This window comes from Danio rerio, chromosome 7 (genome assembly GCF_049306965.1).
Source record: "Danio rerio strain Tuebingen ecotype United States chromosome 7, GRCz12tu, whole genome shotgun sequence".
Lineage (NCBI taxonomy): Eukaryota > Metazoa > Chordata > Actinopteri > Cypriniformes > Danionidae > Danio > Danio rerio.
Genome location: NC_133182.1, coordinates 5,280,001 through 5,297,337, shown reverse-complemented (window position 1 = coordinate 5,297,337; position 17,337 = coordinate 5,280,001). Strand labels below are relative to the sequence as shown.

Below are 17,337 nucleotides of genomic sequence, written 5' to 3'. Positions count from 1 at the left end.
CAATAATGCAACCCTCTATTCTCTTTTTTTATACTGTCAGTTATTTTTAAATGATTGAATTTATCTATCTATCTATACATATGTGTGTGTATATATATATATATATATATATATATATATATATATATACACATACACACACGTTGTACAATGACCTTGGGTTTCTTGAAAGGCTCTTTAAATAAATTGTATTATTTTTTATTATTATTATTAGTAACCCTAAAAAAATCCCCAGGTTTTTGTCAAGACTTTTTGACGAACACTTTAACAGTTTTAGATGTTACAATATACATTAAAATAAAAGAACACATTTCATCCTGTTTATGCTACTGTTAGCAGACAGATTTACAGTGTTTGTGATAAATAAAATAATTTTCTAGATCATTAAGATGTAATACTATAATAACCGACCAGCAGAGGGAAGATTTGTCTGTCTTTTTATTTTACAGTTTAAATAATGAATCAAGCACTGTAATACAATATCTTAAAATAGCCAAAAGCTCAAATAAGTTATTGTGAGCACAGAAATTATTTATCCAATGGTCTTGAGTGAGAACACACGTGCCCTGATCCAGACCTTTAAATGTGATTAAATAACTTTATTATGCCTTTTAAATAACTCAGAGCTGCATCTGTCTCAGTATAAAATTAAATATATGTTTGCACAGCAATGATGTACAGAAATGAAGCAATATTTTGCATTGTTGACATGTTGTGTGTATGGCGCAGCTGTATTGTCCAGGCCAGCAGATGGTGATGTTGCTCAGTATCTGAAACAGCACAAACACTGCAATTCACTTCACTTCATGTTTATTTATACAGCACTTTTCACAATGTAGATGATGTCAAAGCAGCTTAACATAGTTCTAGTAAAGTCCAGTCCAACAAACAGTCCTTCCATCAATGCTTTCACTAATTTAATATTGTGTATGTACTAAACATTAAACAATCAGAACCCTAACCAAATATTAAGTTAGCACATCCACATTATAACACAGAAACAGATTATGAACACTAATAATCAATAATAATAAACAAAAACAATGAGGATATACATTAGTAACTACAATAGAAAGGAGTAGTTTACCTTTTTTATTATTTCTAGCTGCTTTTTAAACTTGTAGATCCTTTAGTAACTCCACAATATACATTTAAATCAGCTTTAAAACGGGAGCTCCTTTACAGATTTTACATGATGCATTAATAAGCGACCATATTGGAGGCAGAGAACATAAACAATTACATTAAACTGATCAATTATGGTGGTGTTTTGGGCTGCATTGATCAGTCGAACTGAAAAAAAAACATATTAGTTTGTTAAGTTGCACATCAACCGTGCAATCCATGCTGTTGTTTACATCAGAGTATCTCCAGATACTCAGCAAACAGGTCACTGAACAAACTGTGATGGAAGTAGAAACCCCTTATAGACTAAACACACATAACTCATCCACACGATGTCACCATTTTCACAGACTTGCACTTGTAATCAACACAGAGATTATAAATAGCAGAGTTTTCTAAAAGTTCACTCTGAATCTTGTATTCAAAAGTTTGTTTCAGGCCGTCATTTTAGTGTAAATGTACTGACAAAATGCATAAACGCTGGGAAAATATTCCTCATCATTTTTACTTCATAACTACTTCAAAACTATCTAAGGGCTCTATTTTAACCATCTAGGCACAAAGTCTAAAGCTCATGGCCCAAAAGCATTAAGGGGCTGAGTCCGAATCCACTTTCGCTATTTTAAGGATGGAAAAATGCACTCTGCACAACCTGGCGCATGCTCTAACAGGGCTGTGATATTCTCTTTATCAGTTATGAGTAGGGCCAGACAGAATCTGCAGATATTTTTTGCTATTTCTGCTGAGAATTTGTAAAAATTCTTAATTGTTAAACAAAGCAAGTCTCTCATATAATAGATCTACTAAAAGACAGAAAATATTACGTTAGAAACTTTATTATAAATCAAACGAACACTTTTTAAATTTGTCAATATTGCTGAATCTAATTAACATTTAATTAAATTAAACTGAACAAATATAATATACTTGTGTAAAGTAATTTACACACATTAACACGAGTAAATAAAGCCTCCATGAAGGGCTAAAATCTGCTTGCGCAGATTCTGTATAGGGTGTGTTTTGAGCATAATGTGCATAAAACCAATCAGAGTCTCATCTCTCATTCCCTTTAAGAGTCAGTTGTGTCAGGCCGTGGCGCATTTGCTGTTTACATCAAGGATTTTGTGAGTGTAAAATGAACGCTTCACTAGCGAGAAAACAGTTAAACAAAGCATCTGCAGCGCGAGGATAAAGAACGAGCCTCCTCCATTCAGCCTCTTTACTTCACTCTTTACTCCTGGAGTAAGGAAATAGTGTTGTACGCACTTCACTGAAGATATCCATTAGCCTACATATTTAATTTCCTTTGTTAAGTGCAAAGATTTGTTTCAACACTATTTCTAAATTCAGTTCTAATTTCCAGCAAAGGAATAAATAAACAACAATAACGAAGCGTGGTCAAAAAGCACAATTTATATCCAAACACACGTCCTGTTCTTATCCACATATGGTGATGCAGACGTCTCCAAAACCCCACAGGTGGACAAATCTAAACTTGTTTTTTTTATATATATATATAAATATGCATATAATAAATAATACTAACAATAATAATAATAATAATAATAATAACATAATACAAATGCAGATAGTCATGAATAAACTGAAAAAGACCCCTAGATGAAGGTGGCACAGAGGCAGTGGTGTTTATATTTATGTAGAAAATAATACATTAGTTATATTATATCCTTTAATTCTTTTTCATATGTAAAGATATTTGTGTATTGTTGATCATCCTGTGTGTATTAAGCAATGTGTACGCATTTAAACCAGCATAGGCGCATAACTAACACACTCTGTTCCTCAAAATAGCAATGCACCAACAATGCGTCTTAATACACCTCTTTCTAGACCAGAACACCCATGAGTCCACAAAGTGGCGCTAGTTGCTATTTAAACACTGACACAAAGCAGGAAAATTAGGGTTGCACTGGTCTGAAAATTGCAACAAATTGAGCCAAACACGTCTTGTATGTATGATAGGGCCCTAAAAGAGATTGACCTTACCATCATCATCATCATCACCAGCTGAAGCTTCCCTTTTCTTTTCGTCCTCCATTCTCATGTTAAAGATCACTGAGTTACTGGAGAGCAGGGAGGGCGATTGGACACAATATTTTCTTCTGAAAGCTGAAACTGCTCCTGGTGTTCCTCAAAAGTACATTTAATATGTTATTCTCATTAGGCACAAAGTAGTGCTGCATTCAGGTCTTACTAGAACATCTGTACTTACATTTGTTGACAAGTCATAATCATGAAGTCAAAAGCATTTCATGAGCACAGGATGGCGCTGTAGCTTTTTTTGGTAAACTCCAAGAAAATACAGCAGTCTGTTAACTCTGTTTATAAAACAACTGAGTAAACAAAACTGATCAATTTTAACAAAAACATATCAAAAACAAACACTGCATGTCAAAACATGAAAATTGAAGAATCAAAGAATAAAAATAAGAATAAAGTCAATTCTCCACTTGTGTTGATGACTTTGTGGTGCCGTTCATCTGACAGGACTTGACCACACCATCAAGTCTTGAATTCATAGTAATGAGCTGATGAATTGAATCAGGTGTATTTTCTTAGTAATGGGACGCACCAAGTCGACACCAAACAGACTTAAACACTTTCATTGGCCCATGTTTAGTTTCCATTATGAATCTTTCACTTAGGCTAGGTCATGTTCCCAAGTGTTTTAAACATGTTCACCCAAAGTATTAACTCTGTAAAAAGTATTAACTAAACTACTCAGCAGTAGTGATAATTGGTACCTAATCTGAAGTGTTACCATAATTCCTTTCTCTTTATTTAACCAGGTAAAAAAAAAACAAGATCTCATTTACAAAGGTGACCCCGATTCGAAATAAACCAAATTCCCAAGTTATTCAGTTATTAGAACAGTAGTCTACACGGAGATCAGATTTGAGAACGGGTGAACTCATAATACTGCGCATGCGTGATTCAGCAGGTGAATCGAACACAAACACTACACGACAGCCTGCTGTGACTGAACTAATCTTTACTGATTAAACTGACTGAGATTATGATTGCTCACTATATAGTTTTGGCTTGTTGAGTCAAAACTTGGGAAGATTGACTCAAAAGATTCGGTTCGGGTTAAACATCTGAATTTCTCATCACTACTGTGTATCTAATCTCAGTAGCAGTCTTGCACACATATTTTACTTAAGGCTGCTGTCTTGTGGACTGATGTATTTGAATTTGAGGATGGGTAAATGGTAGTGGTAGATGAGAGTGGTCATGTGTCATGCTTAAAAAAATGTATCTTTGGTGGTGTTGTAAAGTTTTGTATTTAAAGATAAATTACAAATAAAGGACTGTTTTATAAAGTGCCGTATGTGTTCAAATGTGTTAGGAGATCAATATTAGAATTGTCATTTAACTATATCAGCTAATGTTAGTCTACCTGCTGACGTCAGAGGATGTGTAGTTTCTGCAGTCACATTGTTCTGTGAATGCTCTCATTTACCGATGAATTGAGTTTTCAATTCGAAACGTGAAAATAAAATAGACAGTAACAATTTTAGAAAGATGTCTTGAAATTGCATTAATTCAAAGCTCTCATCTTTCAAGTTTTCTATCTGAGGAAATAAGTTTTTCTGATCATGCTGATACTCAATGCATGTCGTAACCAGAAATAATGTGTGTTTTTATGTGGCATTTAAGTGGCACCAAAACTTGTGTTGTGATTCGGTCTGGTGCATGCAGGTTATATAGGTATGGCACTGGGTTTCTGTACACTTTGTTAGACTACTTATATAAGTTTGATTATACTCTATATTTAAGTATTATATGATGCATATTGCAGTTGCGTTAGATGTGGATGCAAAGCAAATAAAAAAACTATGCAGATTGTCTATAACATTAATCTTTCAATTGGTTTTAACAAGTAATTGTAAATATTTGTTTAATCATCAATCCAAATTAAGCTGGTTTAGATCTTCAATGTTTTGCAGCACTTTTCTGTCTTCATCTATATTTCCTCATATGTGTATTAATCCAGCAAGATCAAAGCCTGCAGTGAATATGAGTCCAGATCAGCCTGTGTTCATTGAAGAGACAGTCACTCTCACATGTGACATACAGACAGGAGGTAACATTCAGTGGATCAAATACAGCTGGATTAAAGATGGAGACCCTCACAATCCACACAGAACAACATCAGCAGCAGAGTTGAGTTTCAGAGCTGATTCTGTGTCTGTCAGTGGTCAATACAGCTGTAGAGGAGAGAGATCAGACTCACAGAGATCAGACATCAGTGCTGCTGTTACTCTGACTGTGTCTTCGGGTGTGTGTGTTCAGTATTATCAGAGTCTGTATCTGCTCCTCTATGGCTCTGTAACTCCTCATGTTTGGTTCAGATGAAGCTCAGGCAGCAGTGCGAGTGTCTCCACAGCCGTGGCTCACTGAAGGACACTCGGTGACTCTGATCTGTGAGGTTCCAGGCTCCTCTAAAGGCTGGACGTTCAGCTGGTTCAGAGATGCTGATCATCTGTCAGACAGCAGCAGAGGAGCTGGAGGCTCTTACACTCTCAGTCCTGCTGCTCTACAGCAGTGGTTCCCAACCTTTTTCTTTGGGGCCCCCCCCATGAACATATACAAACATTGGAGCCCCCCCACCATATAAATACACACGCACGCACATACATATGTACTGTGTGTGTGTGTGTGTGTGTGTGTGTGTATATATATATATATATATATATATATATATATATATATATATATATATGTGTGTGTGTGTGTGTGTGTGTGTGTGTGTGTGTGTGTGTGTGTTTGTGTAATATTAATATATAGTAATATGTATAGAAAATATTAATTAATCAGTTTTAACTTGTCTTGGCCTTCAACAAAACCAAAATTTAGGTAGGCTTTGTCATACTGTCTAATCTTTTTCTTCGCCTCTAAAGAATCACTGCATTTACGTTTGTCTGCCATTTTAGTTTTGATTTTGCCTTTACGACACGTTTACAAGCAGATTGCGCGAGTGAGCAAAATTTAAATAATTATTTAAAGTTATTTATTTTAATAATTTTTACTACTATGTTGGAATTTTAAGCATGCGTTTAGATTTTTATTTATTTTTTTGGTACCTAAAAATACATATATAATAGTAGGGCTGTTCGATTTTGAGAAAAATCATAATCACGATTATTTTGGTCATAATTGTAATCACGATTATTCAAAACCATTGCCAGTTAAAGTCAAAATTTATAGCACTCCTGAGATTTTTTTTTTTTTTAATAAATAATTCCCAAATTATGTTTAACAGAGCAAGGAATTTTAACAGTATTTCCTATAATATTTTTTCTTCTATTTGTTTTATTTTAGCTAGAATAAAGAAAGGTTTAAATATTTTGAAACCAATTTAAGGTCAATATTATTAGCCCCCTTAAGCAATATATATTTTTGATTGTCTGCAGAATAAACTACCGTTATAATGACTTGCCTTATTACTCTAATTAAGCCTTTGAACTGCACTTTAATCTGAATGCTTGTATTTTGAAAAATATCTAGTAAAATATTATGTGTGCTGTCATTATAGCAAAGACAAAAAGAAATCAGTAATTAGAAATGAGATATCAAAACTATTATGTTCAGAAATAAAATAATATAAATAATAAAATATTCTTTCCATGAAACAGAAATTGGGCAGGAAAAGGTTTGCTAATATTCAAGAGGGCTAATAATTCTGACTTCAACTGTATACATACAGTTATTTTCCACCCTGCAAAGGAAAGAGAAATAAATACAATAGAATAAAAATATAAAACAAACTGTGCTTTAAGCATCTTCACTGTAAGAAAAACACTTTAGCTACAGCAGTCCTTCAGTCAAGAGCAGCGAGGGTTTTCTCGTTGTGTTTGTTTAATAATGATAAAAACAGGCGGCAGAAGGATTATAGCGCGCTGTCTCTTTAATGGTTTCTCTTTCACGTCTTTTGATCCTCAACTCGTTTGTTTATAACACAAATGAGGGTTAATGTACATAATCACTAAACACCGCGTTTTGACACCTATTTGACCATTAAAGCGCTCACGTTATGACGGAAAATTACCGGCAATTTTCCGGAAAGGTTGTATGTGTGAACAGGCCCTTTTTGAAAATACCGGTAAATTTGTTTTGGCTATTTTCCGGAAAGAGAAGTTGTAACATTACCGGTAATTTGCCGGAATGCTGCGCTGTGTGAATGCAGAAGGAAGATTGCCGTAATAAGCGCGTCCACGTCTAGAACGGGCTGACGTGAGACACCTGCTTTAGATGTTAGATGTTAGTCTGTATGTGTGAAAGGGGCTAAAGACTAATAAAAGTTAGTGTGCTTAAATCAGCATGTTCTGCTGTGCCTTGTGCGCTGTCAAATTCACACAGCTTTTTAAGTTTACTGAGCAGCAGATGAACAGGTTGAACACATGATCCACTCTCTACAGTCATCTTGTGTATGCAGTGTGTATACAGCTTGAAAAGAACAAATTACATGGATGTTTTCAGCGACAGGTTTCAGCCACTGTTTAAACTTGTGTTTCTCCAACCAGGAGTGCCAAAACTTACATTTTCCCATTTTGCCGTCTGTTTGATAGGGGTGACCCAGCTCTTTTTCTTTTTAGCATGTCTGAATGTTTACACATCTCAGGCTGGTTGGCCTCAGATGTTTTTTGGTGTTCGATCTGATCCATTTTAAGAGTCTTTTTCAATAATTATTAACTACACCTTTAAGTTGCATCTAAGTTATGTTTCAATACCTTTTTAAGATGAGCAGAGATCTTTTTTTTATTCCTCAGGTGTTTCTGCTTCAGTGCGCCTGGTGCTCAGGCCCAGCAGAAGTCAACACTTCTCCTCTGACTCTCTCTCTCTGAGCTGTGACTCTGCTGGATGGACAGTGAGAAGATACATACAAACAAACACACAAGATTGTTCAGCACAAACAGGATCTACATGTGGAATCCAGTCTCTCAGCACATCTGACACTGGAGTTTACTGGTGTGAGTCTGAATCTGGAGAGAAACACCATCCTCTGAACATCATTGTACATGGAGAGATCACAGCATCTACACACATCCACATCTCAATTACACACACACATTTTCCTTCTGTACATCTGATCACAGACTCCAGACTCCAGAATCAGACAGGAGAGATTAGCATTCCTACCGTCTTAAAGTCTGATGAGGGTTTCTACTACTGTGAAACAAAGAGAGGAGAGTCGCCGCACAGCTGGATCTCAGTCAGAGGTCTGGGAATAATGAGAGATAATTTACCTCTGTAATATTATCATACAGCATGTGCTTTATGAACAGGTCTGCCATCTTCTCTCTTCAGCTTCGTTATCATCATCATCATCATCATCATCATCTTCTTCTCTTCTTCTGGTCATTGGTGTTTCTGTAGGATTGAATCTTTGTTTGCTGCTCCTCATCGTACTGGTCCTGTTACTGGGACGAGAAGAAAAAAGGTGTGGAGGAATTCAGAACATTTTAATTATTAAATATTAATATTTTTATTATTTACAATTGTTTTTAATGATTGAATTAATTTACAACACATGTAAAAATCCATATTTCATTTATACATCATTGCTATATTTTTTACAGGTTTTGACCACATTTATGATAATCTGCACAGCGAATAACATGACGAGGGTTGAGTCTGAAATTTTATGATCACATATTCAAAAACTCACCATGTATAAATGAATCATGTCAGCTTGACTTGTTTGCTTTAGAGCCAGTGGAAGATGTTTAAATAAATATTTGTAGATTTCTTTTAAACACATTAATATATTTGATGCTGCTTCTGCTGTGCTAGATTTCTATCTGATGACAGGGCTAAAAAACATTGCAACCATTTGTCGCATCTGCGCCCAAAATTTTATCTATCCAACCTCAAAATATATTTGAAAGCATTTGTGAGAATGCGTAAAATTGTTGTAGCACAACCAGTTTCCGTTGGAAAATGTTCACCACATGTGCGTATTTAGCAGACATTAACGCAAAACACGGGTTTTAATGCTAAGGATTTTTTCTACTGGCCCGATTAGGCCAGTGGTAGGTTTTTACTTGCCCTGCCAAAATTTACACTAGCCCTACCAAAGAAAAAAAGGTTAATAGAAATTTCCTAGCCAGATATTTTAAATAATGTGTCAAAAGCCAAACATAACTGTATAGATACACTTTCTTTTTATTCAGCATAACTTTTTTTTAAAAAACAAATTTTAAATTTAATAAATTTTTTAAAATTACAATTGTGATTATATATATATATATATATATATATATATTTGTGTGTGTGTGTATATAATTTGAACTTGAAAAGTGTGTGTTAAAGCCGTTATAAACTCTCAGAAGTTGATCAAGCGCGAGAAAAAAACTATTTCCTAGTTCACGTGTTTGTTACTGTATTATAGAGCAAACCAGATTACTGGCACGAAACTTAAAAGTTAAGTCATGCAAATTACAAAAATGACCAATAAAAGTCCATTATTGATACTCTGCTGGCTGATTTGCTGTGGATTCTAATGGCTTTCCTTCAAAACAAATCACAGAGGCGATCGGTACATTTATAGCTGTGGATATGAGACCTTAACCGGTAGTGGAAATGTCGGGTTTTAAGAAAATGTTAAATGTAATAGAGCCCCGTTAGGGCTGCTCGATTTTGGGAAAAATCATAATCAGGATTTTTTGGTCATAATTGAAATCACGATTATTCAAAACGATTATCAGTTTAAGTCAAAATTATTAGCACTCCTGAGAATTTGTTTAAAATAAATATTTCCCAAATGATGTTTAACAGAGCAAGGAATTTTAACAGTATTTCCCATAATATTTTTTTCTTCCGGAGAAAGGCTTACTTGTTTTTTTTGTTTTAGTTTTTTTTTTTTTTTGTTTATGGCTAGAATAAAAGCAGGTTTAAATACTTTGAAACCCGTTTTAAGGTTAATATTATTTACCCTCTTAAGCCATAAATATTTTTGATTGTCTGTAGAAGAATCTACTGTTATACAATGACTTGCCTAATTGCCCTTATTAAGTCTTAGAATCACACTTTGAATCTGAATGCTTGTATTTTTAAAAATATCTAAAATATTATTTACTGTCATCATAGCAAACATAAAATAAATCAGTTATTAAAGATGAGTTATTAAAACTATTATGTTCAGAGTTAAGTTGAAAAAAATCTTTCCATGAAACAGAAACTGGGGAGGAAAGGGGTTGCTAATATTCAGGAGGGCTAATAATTCAACTTCAACTGTATACAGTTATTTTCCACCCTGCAAAGGAAAGACAAATAAATACAATAGAATAAAAATAACTTTTCCCTCACTGTTATCTGTCGGAACTGAAATGTAAACTTGACCTCAGCGCAATCCTCTCATGTGGAGATCCAGTCAGAAAAACACTTCACTCTTCAATGTCCACGCTGACCCTTTAACTACAGCTTATATCTCACCCAGCCTTTTCAACCAAGTAATATTTCTAGATTTAGATATTTTAAAATATTAATTATTAAAACATTATTTTCCTCTCGCTAATATTATCATGGCATAGGGCGTATCAATCCGAGTCATCTGACCTTTAACGGTATTTAACGGCTATTAACGGTGTTGACGAGTGTCGCAAATAGACTCAAATAAAATCCATGACTTCTGCGAACATTATGGTGGATTCACTGAAAAACGAGGCAACTTTAAGTCGTTAAATTGCTTTGAGACAAACTTTTTCCTCACTGTTATCTGTCGGAACTGAAATGGTAACTTTACCTCAGCGCAATCCTCTCATGTGGAGATCCAGTCAGAAAACAACCGTCTGCTACGCGCGCGCGCGCGCTGACCCTTGACCCCAGCTTCGGCCAGTCGTTTTGCGGGCTTTTCAAGCAAGTAATATATCTAGGTTTATATTATTTTCTGTTGTACAAATATATTGCATACATTCAATACACCTTGCGATATTTAAACTTGGGGTTAAATGAAAAATAATTAAATAATTACGACGATGAAGGGGCGTCGCTGTTTTAATAGAGTGACGTCACGCGCTGCTCAATCCATGCCCCATGTGAAAAGCTAAAAATAACCAGTGTTTGCCAATTTTGTTGCTAGATTTAGCAACTTTTCATACTACCATTACAGTACATCGATACACGCACTGGCCACTTTATTAGGTACACCTGTCCAACTGTTCGTTACTGCACATTACTAATCAGTCAATCACATGGTAGCAACTCAGTGCATTTATGCATGTAGACATGGTCAAGAGGATCTGCTGCAGTTCAAACCGAGCATCAGAATGGGGAAGAAAGGTGATTTAAGTGACTTTGAATGGGGCATGGTTGTTGGTGCCTGATGGGCTGATCCAACAGTAACTCAAATAAGCACTCGTTACAACCGAGGACTGCAGAAGAGTACCTTTAAACACAACACGTCCAACCCTTTGGCGGATGGGCTACAGCAGCAGAAGATTACAGCGGGTGCAAAATCTCTGAGGAATATTTCCAATACTTGTTGAATCTTTGCCACAAAGGATTAAGGAAGGATTATTAGTTCCGAAGGCAAAGGGGGGCCAACCAGATACTAGTAAGGTGTACCTAATAATGTGGCCAGTAAGTGTAGTACACAAAAGAACTACAAATACCACATGAAGATGAATATTCACACAATAGATTGTGTGAATATTGTGTGACAGATTGCACTATCATGTTTTTCTCTTCTTCATTCTTTTATATCACATTTTACCTGTTTTTATGTTTTGTTTTGTTTTTACGCATTTTTATTATTTGTTTTTATTTTATTTTACTTGTTTCTTTTATTCTTGTTTATGTAAAGCACTTTGAATTGCCATTGTGTATGAAATGTGCTATATAAATAAACTTGCCTTGCCTTGCCAATTAAACAATTAAATATTCAGAGATATTTGTGCAAATTTCCTTTTCTACTTTAAAGTTGTTTAAATAACTTCACAGTAAATGTTATGCAGTTGTGCTTTTATGTTAATTATTTAAAGACTGTTTGCTAAACTAAATATAAATTTTCCTAAATAATCCCACATTATTTTTATTAAATGTTCTTGTTTTGCTCTGATGCCCATAATATCTTACTCATTCTGGTGCTCTGTCTGTAATGAAAATGCTACATCCTATAAAAGCACCATTTAATGTGTATCAGCAGAGAAATTTAAGCATTTCACTGCTAAAAAAGACATTACCTCTCTGCAGATGAGTGACAGGAATAACCCCAATGACTGTCTCTATTTAACATCTGTTATCTTATGTTATTATACCTTATCTTATGGGCTTCTGTCTGTAGCTCATCCTTCTGGTACTGATTAAATATTACCCAATAATGTAATGAATTAATTTCAGTTGGAAGCATCATGGCAACCACAACGACCCACATGTTCAGCAGGAATCTTCTTTTTAATGTTCAGAATAAATATCTTATATATTGTGTATTATCTGAGAGTGAGTAAATTAACCACTAATAGCCTTTTATTTTAACTTTAAAACTTTAAAACCAGCGCCATCTGCTGGATCCTATTATGCTCATAGAACATGAACTTAAAGGTTCAGGACACCCTGGAGAACTATTTTTTTTTTATATTAACAGATGTGTGTGTGTTGAGCATCAGTTAAGACAATGTTAGCATCTGTCAGCTTTAATTGTGGGGAAAACTGGATAATTTTGAGCTTTTGTCAGCTAATTTCAGCTTCCGGGTTTAAAATGATTTTTGGGGCGGGATCAAAATCAGCGACGTAGCGAAGTACCGCAAGTGCAATGATGACGCGTCGGTTTCTCATTATTATTCAAAGCGTAGTTTCCTTATCCTATGAGAAGAGCCGGCTGCTTAACTATTCATGAGAGCACGACAGCACATGCTTTTCGAAGGCAAGGCAGACGCAGACGCGCATACAGACAAGCTGTGTGTGTGATGCAAGCATTTTTGTCGGGAGAGCAGCACGAGAATTAGAGGATGGCGGATGTTGTCTTGTATCAGGAGTTCATTCACAGTCAGACACATCGCCGTGCTGCTGTGTTTGCCTAAATCCTCCGATTACCAGCAGGACTAATGGTTAAAATAGACAGGTCAGGAGACCTGCTGCACTGAGTCTGCATTCAGATCTATGATTAAGACCCGGGAATTGAGGAAGAAGTCCTCATTTAGTGTTTATATGAACACGATTATCTTTATAATGATATAAATTGTGGTTATGTGTATATGAAATTACAAATAACAAATGTAGCAGGGCATTAAATTACTGTTAATTTCTTTGCATTTTAACTTTGTAAACTATAAACTCATGCGTCTCCTCACGGTTTGTGTCTCATTTTATGAGCTATCTGACATCAACAGTTGTTCGCTCCCCTTCTCCCCTGCTGGCCACGCCCACTCCTGCCCTATGCTAATGGAGCTCCACGCCCATTAATCATGCATCTTTTGAAACAATTCTAAAGTAGACTTTAACCGAAAGTGAGGGGTGTCATGGCCCTTTAAAGGTGCAGTAGGTGATCATCTTCAGAAGCATGTGTTGTTGTGCTGGTTGAAAGTCTCTTCACATTCCAATAGTAATGATACAGTAAATGATCTAAATGTAGTTATATGTTTTTTTAGATTCTGGATAAGGCATAAAACTAAAAGATGTTCATCCAATTAAATATTGCCGGGCCGATATCTCCGATAATACAGATAAGTAGCTCAAACTGTTTGTCAGCAAATGTAGATTTGGACTTCTGCGCATGTCTGCTTCCGCATATCCGCAATTAGCGCGTGTGTAATGCCGAGTTCAGACTGCGTGATTTTAGTCCCGATTTTGACTCGCCGACAGGTTTTGAGAAATCGCAGACAAATGCCTGAAATCACAGGCAAATCGGTGCTCGTGCACGTGAGTGACGATCACACAGTATGAACTATCACTATAGACGCGAGCTGAGAGAATCGCTGATAAGTCGCCGGATTCTGTGAGATATTTGGCGTGCCGGATATCTGGAGCTGTCGGCGATTCAAATCATACTGTGTGAAAAGGGTTTTGACTGAAAATAACATCCACCATCACCTACAGCCAATGAGAGAGCAGCATTCACCTGTGTGTGTGCCTGCAGGCCAGCGGAGGTTGGGAGAGAAGTTAAAAGCGCTCACTTTCATTTTTTTTTTATCCAAGAAATGGAGTTAAAATTAGTGTATATTTGGCAGTAGCACCCATGTCTGTTTGACGAGTCATGTGAGCAATATCACAACCGGGTCAAAAAAAAAAGACGAGGAGAAATTGGTAATTCCTTTCAAACCCAGGTGAGCAAATATGTACATTTTCTACCCCATTAAAGGCTTCTTTATCGTTATGTAGTTAATGATAAAATATATACTATGTGTGTTTGGTTGTGAGACGTAGTTTGGACGAAGTTGTCGCCGATTCTTCCTATTGTAAAGTCATGCAATGTGAAAGCCCCTGTCGCCGATCCATCTTGCAGTGTAAACAAAACAGCGACAAAATGCCAGCCCGGACACTCATGCAGTGTGAAAACATCCGTGACACGATTACTTTGAAAATCATGCAGTCTGATCTCGGCATAACCCCGCTCAGCGGCAACCTTCCACATAGGAGTTGGTTGCTTTAACAAGAAGGCTAAAGACCATGGCCTGTAGCATCTGTCACTAGAGCACCTTAAGAGGTCACAGGTCACACTTCACTAGCTGGCCTCCCTTACACGTGCAAGCCTACATGAGCAGCTCTCGTTCACGACATTTGTAAACTATTTAAACTCCTGAATCAGTATTGGAGTTAGTTTTGCAGGCTGGAGGAAGGACGACACCATAGCTGAAGTATTTCTGTCAGACGGGTAATGTTTTACTGTTTTGAACCTATTTTAGTCCCCCAAAGCTGATGTAGAGTGTGTTGTGTTGTGTTGTGTTATGAATGGGTTACATGCACTGAAGTTTTGTTCAGCCACTGAAGTCTCCCGGTGAAAGATTGATGTGACTTTTTTCAGCTTCATAAGGGACCTTTGACAGCATCAGTAATGTCGAATGTTATTTAGTTTAACAACACCCTGCTGACAAATCCAGCTTAAACCAGCCTAGGATGGTTGGCTGGTTTTAGCTGGTCGATCAGCCCGGTTTTAGAGGGGTTTTGGCCATTTCCAGGCTGGTTTTCAGCCTGGTCTTAGCTGGTCAGGCTGAAAAATGACCAGCTAAAACCAACTTGACCAGCCTGGTTTAAGCTAGACATAGTTGATTTTGGATGGGCTCCCAGCCTGGCTAGGCTGGTCAAGCTGGTTTTAGCTGGTCATTTCCCAGCCTAACCAGCTAAGACCAGGCTGGAAATGGCCAAAACCCCTCTTAAACCAGGCTGGTCGACCAGCTAAAACCAGCCAACCATCCTAGGCTGGTTTAAGCTGGATTTTTCAGCAGGGCAGAACATCAGTGAATAGCGCTATTGCGTCTAGCATGTTTTACTGAGGTGAAGTTGGTTTTATATTCACATTGGTTTATTTTTGAACAATGACAGCCTTCCTATACTGTTTACCATGCTACTCTGAATATTTACTCTTAAATAGCATGTAAGTGTAGCTTAGTAATAAAAGTAATTCCTGCATGCTGCCGGCCAACCACTAACTACATTTCTAACTGGCGTATGACATGAACTAGTGGGTTGTCTGTTGTCGTGTCTCGGTGCGCATGTTCGTGATTTCAGGAGGCGTGGCTTTGAAACACAGTCCCTCCTCGCTGTCCAAAGATAATAAGCTAAGCGGTTAGCATTTAGGCAGATGCACCTTTAATTATTACACTATAGATGAATGACAACAGCAACAAACATAAACTCTGATAAATTATTTAATGTGACTGGATGATCAAAATACAAGTGAGAATTAAAAACAAACCTTGTAGAATTAAAAAACAAACAAAGAAAATTTTAATAATCACAGATTAAAAACTGATCTGCCCTGTCAGCTTTATGTAATTATGTTTTCCCTGCACCTAAATTAAGAATAAACCAATATTAAAAAATTCAATCTTCAAATGCAATGCAACCAATAAAATTTTGACCCAACAGTTTATAAAATATTATAATGTGCCAAACATCCCCATGCAGACAACACAAAATAAAGCAAAACATTTGAAGACAGTTTCACAAACAAGGTTTAGATTCAACCAGGATACCTTTGATAAATCAGGACATTGAGGTAGTTTTTATAAAAGTGACTTAGAAATGCATAACTGGTGTGCATCTTGAGACTAATCAATGGCATTGATGTATTTTAAGATATCTCATTGCAAGTTGTTTTCAGTTAAAGGTGCCATAGAGTTCATTAACTCAATCATCCCCTGGGAAATGTGTTTTGTTCTGATTGGCCTTTCTTTCATTGGGATTGAATATTCATGGGATTTACACAAGAACAGGAAAACTCTGTTGTTTGAAGCTTCATGATATGCCTTTTCATGTACTGAACATTATTTGCTATTGCATTCAGGGGTGAGGTGTCTGAATAACACTGTTGAGAACCGGGTAAGTAATTGTCCTGTGGTTATGAAGCGGTTTCTGTACTATGGAGCGGGTTTCGGGCACCCGCTGCGATCGGTATACTATACTTAAGTTGGCGACCCAACTTAAGGGGGTAAAATTATTGGAGTTTTCTGGGAGTAATAACAAAACGGGAGGGTGGCAGAAGATGTGTCTGAAATACAAGAGACTCCCGGTGAAAACAGGAGTGTTGGCAGGTATGATACTCAAATATTCATTCTGCCACCTTTAAGACCACTCAAACATGCAATTAATTCTAGGACCACCCTTTAAGACCTCTGTATAATTCAAATGAAGTTCATTTTCATTTGTTTGAGGGCAAAAAAAAGTTAGAAAACGCTGTAAAACGTTACAGTATACTGTTTACAAACCTTCGAACACCTTCCGCACTACATACCCTACTTTGTCCAAGTTTCTGTCTGCAGCAAATAGACAGTGTTTATAACTTTGAAAGACGTGATGGCACTTATCATCTTGTGTTTGATGCCCTTTAAGTCTTTAAAATCTCTCTGCAAGTGATCAAACCAGTCAGCTACTCGACTCTCCAGTGTATTCACGTTGTTAACATGTTGTGTGGGATGTTGTTCTCCTGTTAGACCTCCGTGAGAGATACAAATAAGAACTTAGAGTTCAGAACACACCCATGATCGGGTAATTCTAGCATCAATGGTAGTGCAAATGTGTTTAGAAACCAAA

At 36.4% G+C, this 17,337-nt stretch overlaps 1 protein-coding gene and 1 long non-coding RNA gene across 19 annotated transcripts in view; both read right to left on the bottom strand.

Moving 5' to 3' along the window:
* Positions 1–290: 290 nt before the first annotated feature.
* On the bottom strand, positions 291–10,949 carry LOC137496125 (uncharacterized). Of its 18 annotated transcripts, none has more exons than XR_012383042.1 (6): positions 10,492–10,949; positions 8,397–8,570; positions 7,881–8,006; positions 3,359–3,479; positions 3,133–3,276; positions 291–770 (listed from the first exon to the last, which is right to left on the bottom strand). It is a non-coding gene; the product is annotated as an uncharacterized lncRNA (long non-coding RNA). The 18 variants fall into 18 exon arrangements; XR_012383034.1 differs by having other exon boundaries at positions 3,359–3,464; positions 10,895–10,949; XR_012383041.1 differs by having other exon boundaries at positions 3,359–3,464; positions 7,881–8,003; positions 10,895–10,949.
* A 4,988-nt stretch (positions 10,950–15,937) lies between these two features.
* The window catches only part of si:ch211-165f21.6, a 7,323-nt gene continuing 5,923 nt past the window's right edge, over positions 15,938–17,337 (bottom strand). The window contains exon 2 of the mRNA XM_688953.9: positions 15,938–17,337. This exon is cut by the window's right edge and continues 1,420 nt beyond it. The gene's annotated coding sequence lies outside the window, so the exon portion shown is untranslated.